The 14,875-nt window shown below is 40.5% G+C and overlaps 1 long non-coding RNA gene across 2 annotated transcripts in view; it reads right to left on the minus strand.

The window, feature by feature from the left end:
• The window catches only part of LOC116583332, a 131,316-nt gene that overhangs the window by 53,504 nt on the left and 62,937 nt on the right, over positions 1–14,875 (minus strand). The window lies entirely within an intron of this gene.

Consider the following 14,875-nt stretch of genomic DNA (forward strand, 5'->3'; position numbering starts at 1 on the left):
GTTTAGCAGAGCATGATAATCACATTAATAGAGGTGCAAAGAGATACGCTGTTACCAAAAGTGGGACTTGAAAAATAAACCAAAGTCAGAAATTGTTCCTGGATCAGTACATCATGAGTTTATTAGTCAGGGTTCCCCAGAGAAACAAAAACAATAGGATGATATATATCTCTCCTGAAAGATAATCTGGAGAGATTTACTACAGGGAATTGGCTCATGCAATCATGAAGGCTAAGAAGTCTCACACTCTGCCATCTGTAATCTGGAGACACAGTGGTGTAATTCAGTCCAAGGCCAAAGGTCTGAGAACCAGAGATGTCAATGCTGTAGATGCCAGTCTGAGCCTAGAGGCCTGGGAACAAGGAACACCGAAGGCAGGAGAAAATCCATGTCCCAGCTCAAGCAACCAGGCAGAAAGAAAAAGGGTTGAATTCCTCCTTCCTTTACCTTTTGTTCTATTCAGGTCTTGAATAGATAGGACTGGATGATTCCCACCCCCACTCGGGAGGGCAATCTACCGAGTCCACTGATTCAAATTCTAATATCATCCATAGACACCTTCACAGACACACCCAGAAATAACGTTTAATCCAGGCATCCCATGGCTAGTTAAATTGACACATAAAATTGACTATCGTAACAGAAAGAGTTTCCCTGATCTGGAATCTGGATGCTTTAAAAGAGTGCAAATGAATTCTAGTCAATACTTATGACACCCGTTATGTGTAAGGCACTCTGAGTATGGAAATTATTAAGACAGTGTCCTTGCCCTCTAAGAACTCACAGCCTAGTGGAGCATAGAGTAGTGATAGGAGATGAATAGAAGAGTTATAAAAATAAATAAGAGAAATGCACTTTTTCTGGGCTAAATGCCACAACAGAATGACATACACAGTAAGAATGGAGAAAGAGCAATTAACTCTGTGTGTGTGTGTGTGTGTGTGTGTGTGTGTGTGTGTGTGTGTTGTTTGTAAAGGCTTTACAGTATTGGTACAGGGTACACAAGTAGGGTTTTGAAGAACGGATATTCACCAAGAAGACAGGGCCTCAGCAGAGGCATGGATGCTTACAGCACTGTGGTAGGTACAGAAACCTTGAAGCAGCTGAGTATCACTGGAGCAACAGGGAGCAGAACGACATGAGGGTGGACAAGCAGACAGCAGTCAGGTCCTGGAAGACCTTGCAAAACTATCTTATGCATTTTGGACTTAAATATAGAAGTAATGATAAATGGAAGGTTTGAAAGCAGAGAGGGTGTCAGATTTGAATTTTGGGAAGATCTTTCCAGCTGCTGTGAACCACAATTGTTCTTGAACTTGAGTGTTTTTCAGAATAACCTGGAAAACCTATAAAATGCAGATTCATGGGCTCCACTCCCAGAGAAGAGAACATGGAACTCATGAACGTGCATTTTAAGAATAGAGAAGTTTTTTTCACATGCACATAGTCCTCATGTGGATTTGGTGGTAGTTATTGGAGCTAGGGGCAATTCCAGGATTAGGGAGACCAAAGGGGATAGAAATTCCTGCAGGTAGCAGGATTATAAACTGTAGATTGAGGCTCAGAAACTGAACTCTGAGTACTTGAAAGAATAAGACAGGGGCCTCTGAGAGGGCCGAAGTACTTGATACATTATTAATATAGAGGTTCAAGCACAAATAAGACAACACCCAATTATGAGAGACGGGTGTGACACAAGCTTAAGGGTGCACTCACGGTAAGGCACCTTGCCAAAATGTCCAGGTCTTGTTTACATTCCCCTGCCCAAGGTCAGATTTGGTTTGCAAAGGCTGACTCTATAGGTACACCAGCAGATGACCCCAGGTGTTGAAAGGAGGGGCCCGAAGAAGCAGAGAGCCAGCCAAGATTCTCTAGAGACGGGCAAAATTGTTGCTAAGCAGGAACAGAGGTCTAGCTGTAGCACCGTGGTTCAACAGCATGAAGTTTTCAAGTGTTTCCAGCCAACTCCTCAGGAGAAAGGAATAAAGTTGTATTCCTCAGGAGAAAAAAAAGTTATTAGGTACAATGCCCAAGTTAATTTCCCATGTTTTAGTCATTCAACAGATCATCACTTACAAGTGACTACACAAGTACAGCATGCAAAGCTACTGAAATTGTGTGAAAGAGAACGAGAGGGAGAAAATAGGATACCTTCAATCATAGGTACATAGTCTACTGCCATTAAGTCTGCGTTTCATAAATGCTGCTAAAATAAACTTCTAGCATACATTTTTCCCTCCCTATGGCAATTTTTTTTAACTGGACAAATGTAGCTATTTCAGTATTTGACAAGATAAAGGAATCACACATATCCCACTACCATAACTAATTAGGACATTTTGGATTTGCACATTCACTTTTTGTATTTGTCCATTGACGTTTATCTATATTTTAATAGTTATAGTGCACTCACAGTTTTGAATTTTGCTTTCATATTAGTTTGTTAGGGCTGCCATAACAAAATACCATAGAATGGGTGACTTAAACAACAGATTTATTTTCTAATAGTTCTCCAAGATCATGGTATTGGCGGGGTTGGTTCCTTCTAAAAGACATGAGGGAAGGATCCATTCCACATCTCTCTCCATGGCTTGTAAATGGTCACCTTCTCCCTGTGTCTTCACATTGTCTTCTCTCTATATGTGTTTATGTGTCCAAATTTCCTCTTTGTTTTTATATGTGGAACTCTTTTCTCTTTTGTTGCCAGCTCTACAGGAAACACGTTTTTGGGGGGAGCAGAGGGCTCCATTAGGTTAATGCACTGGAATGCACGTTGGGCATTTTGCCGATGTTACAGGTGTTGCTTCATTGACCATCTTTGTGCATATGGCTTTTTGCTTCTCAATTATAACCTTAGGATTACTGGGTCACTTCTATGGATCTTGAGACATATTGCCATATTGATTTTCAAATGGGCTCTGCCAATTTATATGACTACCTGCAGTATTTGAATATACAGTTTTGCTACAATACCAGAATCTGGTGGTATAATTTAAATGTGTTTATTTAATAGGTGCAGAATGTTATAGCATTGCAGTTTTAATTTGCATTCCTTAAATTACTACCAAGGTTGCTCACTGTTTGTTTTCTGTCACAAATTAGAATAGTTCATGTAAAATATCAGAAAACCTTTATCCAAGCATTAATTGCAGAATTCACATTGATTTAAATTCATTGATTCATTAACAATTATCTTTTGGTACACTTTTGATGAACACCTACTCTATGCCATGTTCTGTGTTAGGGGTAAAAGATACAATGACAAACAGATTCTTTGTGTCTAGAATAGGAAGTGTATGTTGGCCCTTACTGTCACTTAGAAGGTTTATAGAAAAGAAAAGCTTCATTGGTGCTCCACACTTACACAGTTAAATTTCATCAGTCCCCTGTGTCAGGATCCCACTAGAAATAGATGACATATTCAAAAATAGTATTTGAAAAGAGTTTAATAAAAGAACTATTTAAAGGCAAGGTAACAAATAAGTAATTGTGAAGCATCATAGAGTTTAGCAATGGTGGGAGCCTTGGAAGCCATTATCATCCCTAAGCCTAAAGGGATGTGGAAGGCAACTATTACTGGAATATAGTGAGAGCTATAAAAGAGGAGCCATATAGAAGCTGTAGCCTTAGGTAGAAAAACACAGGCCCTGCCCAACAGCACCCCTGCCAACTCTTCCTCCTCCCTCTCTCCAATATTCTACTACAGCTTCCCATGGGCTAAACCCAAATGGAAGCCAAATAACAAGGGAGCCTGGATGAGCCACTCAATGATGTCAATCTACCAAGGCTTAAAGAAGGGCAGAGAAAGACAGAAAGTGGATCCTAAGGGGCAAACAGAGAATATCCAGTATTGTCTACCACCATCCCCCTGGCAAAAAAAAAGGAATAAAACTGTTTCATACCCAAACAGGGAAATTTGGAACATCTACTCTGAAAGTGATTTAAAACAACTTGCTTGGAACTAATGATGTGCAGCATCAATTGGGGCAGATTTCTTTAATGCTGTAAGTTACCAGTACCTTTGATACTGGTAAAAAATTGTTCTTATTTGGCAAGAAGTGGGAATGGCAAGAGGGAGAAGTTTAATCAGGTCCTGTGCTGCTCCTGACCCAGGTGGACATCTTGCCAATGTAATGCTAAGCTGGGATAATTCAAGTATTTTAATTAGAAAGTTATAGTCTCACATAGACCAGTGGAACAGAGTAGAGAGCCCAGATATGGACACTGAACTCTATGGTCAAATAAACTTCGACAAAGCAGGAAAAAATACACAGTGGAAAAAAGTCTCTTCAATACATGGTGTTGGAAAATTGGATAGCTACGTGTAGAAGAATGAAACTCAACCATTCTCTTACACCATACACAAGAAAAACTCAAAATGGATGAAATACCTCAACATGAGGCAGGAATCTATCGAACTCCTAGAGGGGAAAATAGGCAGTAACTTCTTCGACACTGGCCACAGCAACTTCTTTCAAGATATGCCTGCAAAGGCAAAGGAAACAAAAGCAAAAATGAACTTTTGGGACTTCATCAAGATCAAAAGCTTCTTCACAGCAAAGGAAATAGTCAACAGAACAAAGAGGCAACACACAGAACAGGAGAAGATATTTGCAAATGACAGTACAGACAAAGGGCTGATATCCAAGATCTATAAAGAACTCCTCAAACTCAACACACACAAAACAGATAATCACATCAAAAAATGGGCAGAGGGCACCTGGGTGGCTCAGAGGGTTAGGGCCTCTGCCTTTGACTCAGGTCATGATCCCAGGGTCCTGGGATCGAGCCCCACATCAAGTTCTCTGCCCAGCAGGGAGCCTGCTTCCCTTTCCTCTCTCTCTGCCTGCCTCTCAGCCTACTTGTGATCTCTCTCTGTCAAATAGATAAATAAATAAAAATGGGCAGAAGACATGAACACACACTTTTCCAAAGAAGACATACAAATGGCTAAGAGGCACATGAAAAAATGTTCATCATCACTAGCCATCAGGGAGATTCAAATAAAAATCACATTGAGATACCACCTTACACCAGTTAGAATGGTCAAAATTAACAAGACAGGAAACAACAAGTGTTGGAGAGGATGTGGAGAAAGGGGGACCCTTTACACTCTTACAAAGTTGGTGCAGCCACTTTGGAAAACAGTTTGGAGATTCCTTAAGAAATTAAAAATAGAGCTATCCTATGACTCTGCAATTGCACTACTGGGTATTTACCCCAAAGGTACAGATGTAGTGAAAAGAAGGGCCATCTGTACCCCAATGTTCATAGCAGCAATGGCCTCAGTCACCAAACTGTGGAAAGAACTAAGATGCCCTTCAACGGACGAATGGATAAAGAAGATATGGTTCATGTACACAATGGAGTATTATGCCTACATCAGAAAGGATGAATACTCAACTTTTGTATCAACATAGACGGGACTGGAGGAGATTATGCTGAGTGAAATAAGTCAAGCAGAGACAGTCAATTAGCATAAAGTTTCACTTACTTGCGGAGCCTAAAGAATAACACAGAGGACATTGGGAGATGGAGAGGAGAAGTGAATTGGGGGAAATTTGAGGGGGAGATGAACCATGAGAGACTGTGGACTCATTAGAAACAAACAGGGTTTTGGAGAGGAGAGGGGTGGAGGGTTGGGTGAGCCTGGTGGTGGATATTAAGGAGGGCACCTATTGCATGGAGCACTGGGTGTGGTGCATAAACATTGAGTTTTGGAACACTGAACAAAATAGAATTAAATTAAAATTTTAAAAAAAGGAAGTTATAGTCTCACTCAGGTTACCCTAAATCATAGAGTTATTGTAAGCTGCCATAGTAACTGGTGTGATGCTCTGTTTGGGCCACCAAGATGTCATTGTTTTTTGTTTTTTTAAAGATTTTATTTATTTGTCAAAGATCACAAGTAGGCAGAGAGGCAGGCAGAGAGAGAAAGGGGGAAGGAGGGTTCCTGCTGAGCAGAGAGCCGGATGTGGGGCTTGATCCCAGGACCCTGAGATCATGAACTGAGCTGAAGGCAGAGGCTTAACTCACTGAGCCACCTAGGCACCCCCAAGGTGTCATCGTTAATGCAGTGTGCTCTCTCTCTCTCTCCTGGCATCTTGACTTCTTTCTCTTCATTCCCAACATTTTCTTTTGCAAGATTATGTAACAAGATTATCTTATTATCCAATCAATTTCTGGCTGGAAAGAGTTTGTTCTACCTAATGACCTAATGGGATTAGCCATCCTTAGGTCAGGTGGTCCACTGATGATACAGTAAGTAGCATCCCTTACTGAAGAAGCAGCCTAATGACACTTTCATTAGCAGGGACTATGGAAAGAGAAGTTTCCTTTAGAAGAGGACACTCCGAGGGACACAAAGTCCTCATAGCTGGCTAGAAAACCATAAAACATTGTTATCTAAAACAAATCTCTCCCATATTTACATCAGTCAGTATTAATTGTTCCTTCCAATGGGATTCCATAACATTTTTTTACAGGTTTATTGAGGTTTAATTGGTATATAACATTCTGTACTTGTTTAAAGTACACAAAGTACAAAAATTGATGATTTTTGATATAGGTATATACTCATGAATTCACCACCATAATCAAACTAATGAATATTTACATCAATATAAAATAATTTCTCTGTTACCTTGTAGAGGGATATATGAGAAAGATCTTGCCCTGAAGGAAATTAATGTCAAGTTAAAGACATGCAAAGAACTTACTGCAAATGGGCTAGGCAGAATGAAATAAGGACTGGACACCAAACTGCAAACAATACACTGTGCCTTTCTGTTAAATATTTATAATCCTGAAAGAAAGAATCTTATTTACTTGATTTGGATCCTGTGCCTACCCATGGAGCAACAACCATGGCAAAGGGATCAGGATCTCAAAGTATTAATACGAGCACTGGTGGCCTATCATCCCTACATATTGAGGCCATTCTCAGAGGAAGGAGAATTGTCAACTGGAACACCATTCCAAGAAGTGTTTACTATGGAATAACAGAGATTAAGAGACTTACCCAACATCACACAAAACATAAACCTGACTTCCCTCTTTTCTTCTCTATGACATCTGTGTAATACTGTTGAACTTTCTGTCTGGTGGGCACTTCAATTGATAGTCTGGTGGGCCTTTCTCTAGGAATCTGAAAAATCCTGTTTTTTGGCCATCAAATTTATATCTCTAAATTAACTTCCCTTAATTTCTTGTTCATTTTCAAAATTGTCCACTTCAGGGGCACCTGGGTGGCTCAATGGGTTAAAGCCCCTGCCTTCGGCTCAGGTCATGATCCCAGGGTCCTGGGATTGAGTCCCGCATCGGGCTCTCTGCTCACTGGGGAGCCTGCTTCCTCCTCTCTCCCTGCCTGCCTCTCTGCCTACTTGTGATCTCTGTCTGTCAAATAAATAAATAAAATCTTTAGAAAACACACACACACACACACACACACACACACACACACAGAATCTGCCTCTCTCCAGTATTCTATGTGTATATGTTTTCTTTTTTCAAGCAAGTTAATTATTTATGTACAGTTGTAGACATGGTATAATGACTTTGTGGGTGGAGAATCTAGTTTGTATCAGTTTCCAGTAGTTCTGGGAACCAGGAACAGAGAAAGTAGATTCTGGAGCTGTTGTCCTTTAGATCTTTAAATAGTATTAAAGAAGTAAAATTAAAGGGAATGAGAATGGGATGAACTAAATAGATTTTTGTCTAGTCAAAATTATGAGGATCAGAGTCACCTTATTTGTGGTTTTAAAGGGCATGAAAAATTTCCACAAAGGAACAGGGATCTATTATACTCTTTGCAGCAAAACATCACAATGAAAGGAACTGATATTATATCAAATCAGGAAAAGTGTTCGTTAGCCATAGGAAGGAACTTTTCTTGTTGGTATATTAGGTTGCAAGAATGGGTAACTGAGGGTTATTGGCATTTTTGCTTCCTGGAGCACTCTGGAGAAGGGCAGATAATCCTATATCGTACCAAACTATACTGATTGTACATTGTACTAAAGCTGAAGAAACAGCATCAGGGAAATACAAATCAAAACCTCAATGAGATACCACTTCACACCAGTCAAAATAGCTAAGATTAACAAGTCAGGAAATGACAGGTGTTAGTGAGGATGTGGAGAAAGGAGAACCCTCCTACACTGTTGGTGGGAAGGCAAGCTGGTGCAGCCACTCTGGAAAACCATATGGAGGTTCCTCAAGAAGTTAAAAATAGAGCTACCCTATGATCCTATAACTGCACTACTGGATATTTACCCTAAAGATACAAATGCAGTGATCCGAAGGGGCATGTGCACCCCAATGTTTATAGCCGCAATGTCCACAGTAGCCAAACTATGGAAAGAACCTAGATGTCCATCAACAGATGAATGGATCAAGAAGACTGTGTGTATACACACACACACACACACACACACACACACACACACACACGAATATTATGCAGCCAACAAAAATGAAATCTGGCCACTTGCAATGATGTGGATGGAACTAGGGTATTATGCTAAGCAAAATAAGTCAATCAGAGGAAGACAATTATCATATGATCTCACTGATATGAGGAATTTGAGAAACAAGACAGAAGATCACAGGGGAAGGGAGGGAAAAATGAGACAGGATGAAACCAGAGAGGGAGACAAACCATAAGAGACTCTTGATCTCAGGAAAAAAACTGAAGGTTCCTGGAGGGGAAGGGGGTGGGAGGGAGGGGGTGGCGGGGTGATGGACATTGGGGAGGGTGTGTGCTACGGTGAGCGCTGTGAATTGTGTAAGAATGATAAATCACAGACCTGTACCCCTGAAACAAATAATACATTATATGTTAATTTAAAAAGTTAATCTGAGGAAAACAGACATTCTCTCAAGCTTTTTACAATGCTTCAACTCTATTATTCCTCTGATGGTTTCCACATGTTATTCCACTAGCAACAAGTATCACTTCAAGACTTCTCTGGAAGGAGAGACCTCATAGGTGCTTTTTCAGGTCTTTTGCAGTTTAGTTGTATCTCAAGTCAAGTAAGCACTCACTCAGTGGATATGATTTGTATTCATTTATTTGCATAATGCATAAAAATTAGAGGTATTTTTAGATCTACTTTTATATCATTTGTTTGGCTTAATTAACCTAAAGTTTGAACAAATAATGGCATTTTCTCTTAGAACTCTCTACTCTGGTGACTGCAAGAATTATTAATAAGAATGAAGGCCTTCAGCAGTAAGGATACGGGTTCTTTAGGGAGACTTGGAGTCCACAGAGGCTCTCTCCTCCTACCCTCCCCCAAATCATAAAATGATACTAGGAAAGGAACTGGAGTGTAAAGAAATTTAAATTATCCTCTGGTGAAGACCAAAGATATAATTGTGGATAGGCCTTGGGTTGGAGTTTCTATAGTGCACCCCCCAGCCAAAAATACTATAAAATGTAAGAAAACCGGTCTGAGAAAGAGCTCCCCCCCCCAACCACCATATTTTGATGTCCTTCCAAAGAACAGACTGGTCAGCCTGTGAAAGCAAAGTATTTGACCTCTGAGGCACCATCCTAGCAGTGTTTAAAGGAGTTTGCTAATATTAAGGAACATTCCACACATCAAAAGAAAAGGAAAATGGCAGCTCCTGACAAAGTACTTTGAAGGGAGGCTACCCCATGGCCTTTAGAAAGGTAGTACCTGGCAGAGCTTTGTTAGATGGTAAGATCCTCAAGGGCAGAGAAGTTATTTGGTTTTCCCACCCAGAGAGGATTGTGGAAATACAATAGAACGGTTAAATTATAGACTGAGCAAAACCTAATTTGTGAGCTAAGGCTGTAGCTTACAAGCATGTACCTGTGTTTTCCAAAGGCAAATGGCTCAGTTTGCCCACTACTTGCTAAGCACTTACTTCTGTGCTGTGCACTGTGCTAAAAGATAGAGATTCAGTCATGATTAAGACATTACTCCTGTCCTAGAAGGTCTCACATACTCAGGGGAGCGCAGCAGGAACTATTAAACAGGCTATTAAAATGCATATAGTTAGGTATTATGGTATGGGAAATATGGGGGGGCAGTGGAATAGAGTGCAGAGGAGGGGCAGGCACTTTGCCAGGACCTGGCAGGGGGAAATGGAGGTCGACAAGGAATTTGGAGTATCTGCTATTTTGTATGCTCCATGTTACAAGCCCTCTCTGTTAGAATGACTAAGAAGTATCAGATGAATTGTAATTTTCTTTAATATTCTAACTCTTTTTTTATGTTTAAGCAAAAATAATTTTTTGCAATGCACCATTGCAGAAAAGAAAGGCAAATTTTTCCAAATCCTTATTCAATAGGCAATTTCCTACATGAACAAGATGGTGTCAAATGGAACACATTCATTCATTCAAAAAATTACACATTAGCACCTCAAGAAGAATTTGATCAAGGATTCACCAGACAGAACTTGGAAAATACTCCACTGAGGACCACTGAGATGCCCTTGCCAAGGCGAAGGACAGGAAATTTGCCGTGACTAATTGAAAAACATAAAGAACATTAATATGAAAAATGAAAGCATAATCCATGGTATAACAGGCAGGGAAACCATTCGCATAATTGATTACTCTTCAAGGTAACATGTTCTACCTCCCAGGAATCTTTTTATTTGGTCCACTCCGTTTTAAAAGCTTGTTAAAGTGACATCACTTGAAAGGTCATGGGAGCATATGTCTCTATCCTAGTGGTCCAGGGAGTGATACTAGGATGCTCACAATTTGGGGAAAGAATTATTAAAGAAAATACTTGAGAACTTGGTGATGCTATACACTCCTTCTGAACATGCTGAGACATAATATTAAGAAACAATGATTATTACATCAGTGGCTTTTAATTTGGAAATAAGTAACAGATTAACAGAGGACATAGGGTTCAGGGTTCAGTCTTAGCTCCATTACATGCTAGCTGTGTGAACTTGGACAAGTTCCTTATCTCCATGGGATTCTCGGTTTCTTTACCAATAAAATGGGGATAGTAGGATTGTTCTGCTTGTCTTGCTACATTGTGAAACACCAAGTACGAGTGCACTGGTGAAAAAGCTTTTAAAGACCATAAAGACTAAATATTAAAAAAAAATTATTTGGAAAAGCCTGAATAACTTCTTTTTTGTTAGCTTAGGTCACACCAGCTTCTCAAAATGATGCAACATGGGGGCTTAAGTGAGTAGGAGAAGAATAAATGAAACAAGATGGGATTGGGAGGGAGACAAACCATAAGTGACTCTTAATCTCACAAAACAAACTGAGGGTTGCTGGGGGGAGGGGGGTTGGGAGAAGGGGGTGGGATTATGGACATTGGGGAGGGTATGTGCTTTGGTGAGTGCTGTGAAGTGTGTAAACCTGGTGATTCACAGACCTGTACCCCTGGGGATAAAAATATATGTTTATAAAAAATAAAAAATTAATTTAAAAAAAATGAATTGTTTTGCCTATGTTGTTCTTCTTGAAGTTCAAAGCAGAATAGAGCTTTATAATATGGACCTTAGATCTTCTGAGAGTAGATAGCTCCATGGAAATTCTAAGTCTGTTGTGGGAGCTTCCTAACTGCTCACCCCTCCCGCTCATGGCTTTGAGTGATAAATTATGCAAGGGCATACAGGACAGAATTGGGAAAACACAGTAGTCACTGTGTGCTGACAGGGAAAGGATGATTACCTTTCTCCCCCCAGTGAGTTGTGGGCTGTGACAGTACATTAGTAATTGACCAGTGTCCTTATCTCATCCTGTGCAACCATGCAGGGACAATCTACCTGAAGTCTAGAAGGCAGTGTATTGTAGTGGTTAAGAGCAAGAGTCTGGGGAGGAGGGAGGTAAATCTGGCTTGAGATCCTGGCTCTGCTATTTAATAGCTCTGTGATCTAGGGAAGTTATATAAACTTATGGAGGCTGAGTTTCCACATCATTAAAATGAAGATGACAATAGTATATAACCCATTTAGGGCAGTTGGGATGGTTGAGTTAATAAATGTAAAAAGACTGAACCCTTTGATATTTAACAAAGAGTAACCATTTTATTATCTAGCCCTCAATATCTGGGATGGAAGGAAATGGTACAAGCCTGCTGCAGGTGAGAACCATCACCGAGCATTATGGAGGCAAAAGTAATGGGGCAACAGAAAGAGTAATGAAAGCACAAATCTGGCATCAGAGTCTAGGCTTAGACTCTAGCTCCTCCAGCTCTATGTGACCTTAGATAAGATAACCTCTCAGAGCTTCACCTTAAATCATGGGGATCGTATTGATTATTTTTTCACGGGGTTGTTCTGAAGAATCAATGATGTGATGCATATGAAATGCAGAAAGGGACTGTCCTGATTGTATGTGTCTGTTCTAAATACTTTTCTGATTGGCCACCTGTCAATTTTTTTGATTGCCACCCTCCTTCACCTGTGGGAAGAACTGTGAAGTCCTAGACAGACCTCATGAGTTGAGCCCCACTAAGACATAATTGGTGCAAATGTACACATAGATTTATATCCTCCTTGATTGTGTCCTTGAAGGATAGATCTGTTAAAAAATGGAAGATGTCATACATAGTTGGTCAATTGATCAAAGGTGTCAAAGCAATTTAGTGGAGGGGAAATAGTCTTTTCACCAAACAGTGCTGGATTAACTGGATATCAATACAGAAAAAAAAAAGTGAACACCAACTTTTACCTTATGTCACATGTAAAACAACTCAAGATAGGTAACAAATGTAAATGAATTCTAAATGGACGTAAATGTAAAACTCCAAACTCTAAAATATCTAGAAAAAACCAGGAGACAATCTTTGTACTTTGGGGTAGGCAAAAGTTCACAGATAGAACACAAATAGAACACAGATAGAACACAAATGAAAAGACAAACCTCGGAATAGGAGAAAATATTCATAGCACTTATATCAGACAAAGTACTTGTATCCAGAATATATAAATACCTCTTCTAATTCATTATTAAGAAAACAACCAACCTATAAAAATGGGTGAAAGACTTGGGGTGCCTGGGTGGATCAGTGGGTTAAGCCTCTGCCTTCAGCTCAGGTCACAATCTCAGGGTCCTGGGATCGAGCCCTGCATCGGGCTCTCTGCTCAGCGGGAAGCCTGCTTCCCCCCCCCCCTTTCTGACTGCCTCTCTGCCTACTTGTGATCTCTGTGTAATAAATAAATAAATAAGTTTTTTTTTAAAAATGGGCGAAAGACTTGAAGAGATATTTCACAAAAGAAAATGGCCACGAATGGCCATCAAGTGAATGATGCAAGCAAAGCCAAATTTAAGAGGGGCATTTTCTAGGCTCCATAACCCTGCTTCTTCCCACCATCTCTTCCATACATTGCTCTATTTCCTCTGTTTCTTTTGCTCCTTCTTATCTTTTCTTCCCTGAAGAGAAAAGGTTTTGGAGGGCTCAAGTCCAGTGGTCTGTATTTGCTTCGTAGCCATATAGCTACTTCAAGGCGGAACTGGAAGCTATAGCTATTCTGACTTCCTGGCTGCAGATTCTTCATGGGGTGTCATGGGCCTGGTTGGTTGCCCTGGGCCTGGTTGGTTGCCCTTTCTCTGTGCCTTTAGATTAACACTGTGCACTACTTTAAAACAGGAAGCCCAGCAGATGCAGAGGCACATTTACATTTGAGATATGTTTGCAAAGCAGATGTGCCGTGTCACTTGCTGAGATCTAGTAGGTGTCTCTCTTCTACTCTGAGTGGCAGAATTATACCTCAGTACTTTGGGTAAAGATGGGTAATCAGCATTAGCTTTGGCTCCCAGAATCAAGGTATAAATTTATATTGTTGTAACGCAGTTAACACTTTCAAGCTGATGTTTTCAGGTATTTGTAAAGTTTTGTGAAGTGTTCCTTCCCTTGACAGTCTGGAAAGAAAAAAAAAATGTTTCCCCAGAACTACCCAGAATCATCTGCGCCTAAATAACTGCATGACCTTGGGCAGTCACATCCCTCTCTGGGCCTCAGCGTCCTCATGAGTAAGACTGGGGATTGAACTAGTTGATCTCTGAGGGCCCTTCGGCTTTGCCATTTTTTACATTCTCTGGCTGCATGACTCCAAGTCATTAGCCTTAACATTGAAATGCCACTAACACAGAGTTAGGTGTATTTTTTTGCTGTTGATTTACAGTGTCTGGGATTCCTCTGCCTTGTTTATCGCTTTCTTGGAGCTGTCTTGCATAATTTCCCTGCTTACGATCTTGCTGTTTCCTACAGACAGTGTCGTGTTTGGAACATGAAGGCAGGAGTATTCGGTGCAGAAGCCCAGACCTAGACCTATTCCCTTCTGACACTGAAGCTACGTGCCTCTCCTGTTTCTTGTCCTCTTCCCCTCTTCCAGTTTGTTCCATTGCTACATTTGGGTTTTATGATTACATCTGCAATAGCAGGCACAGATGTTTCTTTCACTCAATTGTATGGTTAATGGTGAGATGGATTTTTCGAGCAGATGCTCGCATGTGGGTGCTCTTCTTTTCTCTCCTGACACATTCTCTACACAAACAGCAGATTGTGTGTCTGGTGTGCTCTGAGCCTCGCAAGAGAAGAATTCAAGCTGAATAACATGGGGCTGATTTTCAAGCTCCTAAAAAAAAGAACGCAGGCACTCAACTTGACAAACTCTTGATAGCACTCCGACAAACCAGAAACCGGAGCCGCATCTCCAGCCTTTGCCAGTTTTACCTGAGGAAGCTGAGAGGAAGAATTTGTCCTTTGAAGGGCTGTCTTATGAAGGGAAAATGGTATCTGATACAATTTTTAAAGAGCTGGACTCACTTGCTCTCTCACTGGTTTCTGTGACTCGAGGCATGTCATTTCAGTTCTGTTCCATCATCTGGGAGATGGGATCGATAATAAAAAGCTGGTGTGCATCA

The sequence above is a fragment of the Mustela erminea genome, chromosome X (genome assembly GCF_009829155.1).
Source record: "Mustela erminea isolate mMusErm1 chromosome X, mMusErm1.Pri, whole genome shotgun sequence".
Taxonomy (NCBI): Eukaryota; Metazoa; Chordata; class Mammalia; order Carnivora; family Mustelidae; genus Mustela; species Mustela erminea.